Here is a 6,000-nt window from a genome sequence, read left to right on the forward strand (position 1 = left end):
TGTGTGAAATGCAGACAGCACATGCTGGTATTCTACTCCTGTCCTGCACAGCATGCAATGCCCCCGATCTCTCATCTCACCTTTCCACACTGTCACAGTGAGCCCTGTCGCTGGAGCATACACTGACACTGCACACAGACACTCACACACACTCCGAATCACACACTCTAGCAAAGCCCCAGCGGCTCCCATTCCCACCTCAAATCATCTTTAATTAAGGCTGCACTTTCCCTGGCTCTAACCCACGGGCTTCAGGGGGACAAGGAGTCTCCTCCTTAGTTTATATTCCGAGTGCTGAGAGGAGAATTACCAGTTAACAGGCATATGGCACACTAGCCACCATGGGAACATCAGTGCATGTTAGGAAAATTCATGTTGAATTCAACAGAGGCGTGCAAATTAAATCTGGATTAATTTACCTTGACAGACAGCAGTTGACATTGCATCAGCACTGGCGGGAATGATATGAAAATGTTGTTTGATTGAGTGGATTGGATGTAGCTCACCCGGCGCATCAACAGATGTTCATGTATTTAATATATGTTAATGCTTACAGTTAAGCAAAGCGCATCTGTTTACTACAACACTCGCCCACCATTTTTTCATGGTGCAAAGAAAAATTTCACAATGCACCGTACACAGCCTGGGTCCTTTGGGTACTACTGGATAATAGTGTGTAATTCTGGTGTCTGAACTTTCTCTTTCTTATCCACTTCAACACAACACAAAATGGAAAATCCAACGAGGGATGGTGCAGTCTGTTCTCTGCTCTTTTATCTCTGCTGGCATCATTTTAGGAAGATATTCCTCCCAAAAATATTCCAGAAGTCTATTAGTATTAAATCAATGACCATGCTCAAAAAAATCTAAGAATGTCAGTTTTGCTTTCTTAAGAAAAACGTATTTGTTAAAACCCAGTAAGGGTTTAATAACTTTCACATTATATGAAGTAATTTATTCAGAATTGTAGTTTATAACTCAAAGAGAATAAATATATTCTCATCGAAAAGTTATGTAAAATAAAGTCTGCAGAAATAAGCACTGGTGGATTTCTATGAAACTTAATGTGGTTCTTTTATTCACATGGGAGAAAAAAAACACGTTTGTAGGTGTTTAAACATATACTTTCTTAATGTTGTGAAAAGGCTGTTAAAACTATTACAGTTCAGCTCGATAATGTGTATTTTTCTTATTAGACAATGCTTACCCTTTAGACATCATAAGCACATAGCAGCATTTTCAATGACAACATTTTACATATTTACATAAGACATATTAGCTTTTGAATTTTGCAGTGACTTTAGATAATATGGGTGTAATTTTTAGTCAGTACATACTCAGACAATGGATTCTTCTTGGATTGGATGTTACCTAGGATATGTTTACCTCTTTATGTTAATGTCAGTTTAATGTATTTTTGTTCTGTGTCTCAGTAAAGAGCTGAATAATTGAACCACATTCTCGACTTCATTACAATTCCACTTGACAGCTGAACACTTCATCTGAGACTGGTTCAGAATTCTGGCAGTAAGAAAGGGAGTCTGCAATTACATTTTTTTTACCCTAGGGTGTCTTGTGTTTTGAAAGATAGGCAAGTTTAAAGATCTCAGGTTTGGTACTGCATGTAATTCGGAAAAGTCTGGATCCTTGACAAACGTTGACCTGGAGTCTTTCACTCCTCTGTAACGTCTCTAATGTGCACAGGCTCTGCAGAAGGGGATGGCTCCAAGGAGATTAAAATGTCCTCACATCCTCACACATCTCTCAGCTCATTCTGTCACTTTGACATGGCTGTCTCTTCTGCAGGGACACTGTCTACCATGCTGAGCACGCCACCCTGGCGCAAGCCAACTCTCTCTGTCTCTATCTTCTCCCCTCCCTTATCACCCTGTACACATTAATTGGTCTGCAACTATATCCTAACATTTAGAGGTTACATTTAACAAGACATCCAATTAATCTGCAATGGTAATTAGGTGGAAATTGAGTGTCACCCAGGCCACCTCTCCTATTTAAAGGCCAATTTGTTTGCATGATCAGCAAACAACAATTAGTGCACCCAGCCCTGTCTCCAGAGTGAATGAAAAGACAGAAAGTAATTTTAATTATTTTTACAGTTCTAGAGTGTCATCTAAATTGATCAACTGCTGCAACATTGCTGTCATGAATGATTTAAAACTTAGCCCATGGCTTGAAAATGTGTAACATCTGTTTTATGTAATTACAACCTAATGATTTTCACATTAGAATGTCACGAACTGTGTATGTCATCAACCACTTTGTGATATTGTGTAGCTTTAAAGAAAGTTTAGCTCTCCAGATGAATAGAGAATGTTGACTATAGGATCAGATCAGCCATCTAATGAGATATGGGTGAGATTAGAATAGTTCACAAAAACACATAATATGCCTATGTTTTTTGTTAATCCACCCCACTTACTCATCAGTAAGTGCAAGGACATCTGCTAACTAATATCACAGAGTTGGTTAGTTATTGTTCTCCTCAAAGCGTACAGAGCTGTTGTATTAGTGGAAGTTTTAAAAAGACGTCGAGAGAGTTGATGAAGGAATTTGAAGGAAAAATAACTGAGTAAATGTAAATGTTTTAATCTAATCATCTCTAATTACATTCTGCTCAACATTTCATCTTTGGATTTTATGTGCAATATGACAGAATGCACAGCCCATTTCAACAATAAGACTGGCAGGCCTGTGAACTTTTAGCAAAAATCTCTGGAACTTCTTATTATTCCCTTTGCTTTCTCCTCCACTGACCAAACCTCTGCAAGTTTTTCCCCATAGCAATAGTAGAAGGCATAATGAAAATTGCTCGCTCTGCAGTAATTTAAACAGGGTCCATATGTGGGACCACATCTCAATTCCCCACATTGATAAATACATGCCTTTCATATATATATATATATATATATATATATATATATATATATATATATATACTGAATAAACCTTAGTGTTTTCATAGCAGACCCACAGAAGAATAATGACTGAATTATATGTATCTAGAGTTGTAGGGGTTCACTAAAATAAACACACAACATAATATTTATCTGTCCATCTATTTACCCAAAACTACATCCTGACTCACTTGGCTGTGAAGCCTTCATCTGTGGTAAAGTGCCCCCTTTGGAAGGGGGCATTTATAGCTGCAGGCCATCAAATAAACTTCCTGAAAAGAAATATACTTAGAATCCTGTCATTACTATGCTGGACACCAGTCTCACCACAACTTGCTGCTGTGGGCTCCCATCAGCCTGACATTTGCTGAATTTCACTTCGGAAAATGATTCAAAATGAGGGGTAATGACAATGACAGCAGTCATCTTTCCAACTGCTTTTTTGAATGAGGTTTAATATAGTAGTCTACACAGACCTTAATGCAGGATAACAGCTTGCTGAGGCACTCATCTTTTCCCTTCCCCTCACTTCAGCAATATTTTTCAACACATTTATTAATAATTATGCGAGGAAATTGGATAGAACAGAATGAGTCATCAGCAATCGCGTTACGTGCAGTGGCTGCAGAGCTACAGCGACGAGTGACTTCTCATAAACAGGGGGAGACACATGGAATTAAAAATAGATAAGGCTTCAAAATGTCTTCAATTAGTCTTTCTCCCATGGGTGTCTGAAGAGTCAATCATTCATTCATACTACCACAGTGGGTAACTTGGCTGAACAGAATTAATCAAATAAGACACCCTCATAAACAATCCGGCTAATAATGTTATCACAACCATGCCTCGCTTTTTGACATGTTGTAGGAATTAACATGGTTTAAAGAAGGGGACTGAGGCATGCATTTCCATTATCATACACTTGCCTTTCAATCTGGAATGAGATGTGGAGAAAAGATTTAAAATAAATAAGCATAAAACATACTAGTAAAAAAATCACAAATCTTAAGGAAACATCTGGTCAGGTTTATTTTTACTTGGAATGAATAATGAATGGTGTTTGGAACATGACTTTGATGGAGAAGGTTGGGAATGTTTTGAAAAATGACATTCTATCTCATATTTTTTTCAAGAATGAGCAGATTCTCTCTGAAGACACAGTGCACCTTAGGAAAAGGTGCAACAAAGGATTCTTCAAATTGATGCCATAGAAGAAGCAGGTTGGATTCTTTAAATATTAGATGGTGTTTTATGACCATTTTTGTACATAATATACATAAATTAGAAGAGCCTGTAAAACTGGAAATAATAATGAGAATAGAATGAGAATATTGTATTCTAATTACATACGTACATACTTACTACTTATTCAAGCCACATTCTTACATTCATTAATTTTTTGTAACCAGTTCATCCTTATCAGGGTCACAGAATGTCCTACCTGGAATCTTAGGGTGTGAAACAGGAAAACGCAGACAGAGCCCTGTCCATCACAAGGCAACCCACACTCACACCAATGGGCAATTTCACACAGCCAATCCACATAACAATGGGTGTTTTTGGATTGTTGGAGAGAAGAGGACTGTCGAAATGAAACACACAAACACACAGAGAACACACCAAACTCCTCACAGACTGTGACCAGATGTGAGGATCAATTCAGTGCACTCAAGTCCCTGGAGTTGTATGGCAGTGACAGTACCGGCAGTACATGCAGCACCACCTTGCAGTCCCCAGAGCCAAATATGAATCCTCATTGGACCAAAGTGGTCAATAAAGCATTTCTACTGTTTATAAGGTTATATTCTTCTATTTAAACACATGCTCACACCAAAAACGACTTACCCCCACTGCCAAAACTGCAGTAAGCAAGCAAGCAGCAACTAGTGCTACTATAATATGGAAAAGGTCCATTGTCTCCAACAATAACTTAACCAAATAAAAACATTTAAAAAAAGTAAAACCAAATAAAATAAACTAAACAGCAAGGTTAAATATGACTAATTGGCCCTTAAAGTAAAAGTTTTCAGCTCTATTGTCATTTCCTGCAATAATGAAATACTTGAAATACTGAAACTGTGTAGATACGTTAGCCAGTTTTACTGTTGATTATAGCTCTGAACTCAAACTACAAAAGCAGTGCACATGTGGAGGGAAGGTAGAGATCTATTCATATTCTCAGAGCATTTGCACTCTGATGTGCCTAACACTAACTGCTGCTCAGTACTCACTTAGCCACAGTCGATGACCCTTTGAATAAAGGTCACCGTTGATGATAGCTTCACTCTGCTTGACACCTGACTCCTGAGGTAATGAGCTGCAAATAAGCTGAAAAGTAGGTTTATTTACCAGGAGAGCAGAGACCTGGGTGAAACTAAAGGGCCACTTCTCTATAAGGACAGTGCGAGAGGTGATTATACAACAAGCCGCCTCTGACTGACAGGTAAAATTGAATTTTGAAAAAAGGCTTCATGCAGTGTCAAGGAAAGTTCTTACTGAGCACACATGAGCTTTGCTTTGTGAGACCTGGGTAATGAGACAGTGCTGTGAATCTATAAAAAAACTGCAATGGTAACTCTACAGTGAAGTCCTTATTGAAAATGGTACAAAGTGCACAGAAACACTGCTATCGGTACTTTTTTGTCATTCTTTCATCAGATATAGTTATTTGCTTTGCTGTTGATTTTGCTTAAATAACTGCACCCCACTGGTTTCATCTAACTTCCCCTTTAGTTCAACTTTTAAAAATGCTCAAAATAGGAGGGGATGTGTGCATGCTGAGAGTCAAGAGGTGTGTAACCACTTGAGAGCCAGTGCTGGATCAGTGGAAAATGCATGCAAGCCAATGGTGATTTACATCCATGATAATTATACTTTAGCTCCTTTGATCTCAACCCCAAAATTAATTAAGAAATAACAATAATAAATAGAACACTAATATAAAGCTTAATGCACTGAGATGACATATAGACAAAACAATCCAGAACAGCATGGAAATACAGCCTTGCTCTAAGCTCCAATGCTTCTCATATTTATGAGTGAACAAGGGTGAACAGTGGGCGGTAACATGGATTGACTGATTTAC

Source organism: Hoplias malabaricus, chromosome 11 (genome assembly GCF_029633855.1).
Source record: "Hoplias malabaricus isolate fHopMal1 chromosome 11, fHopMal1.hap1, whole genome shotgun sequence".
Lineage (NCBI taxonomy): Eukaryota > Metazoa > Chordata > Actinopteri > Characiformes > Erythrinidae > Hoplias > Hoplias malabaricus.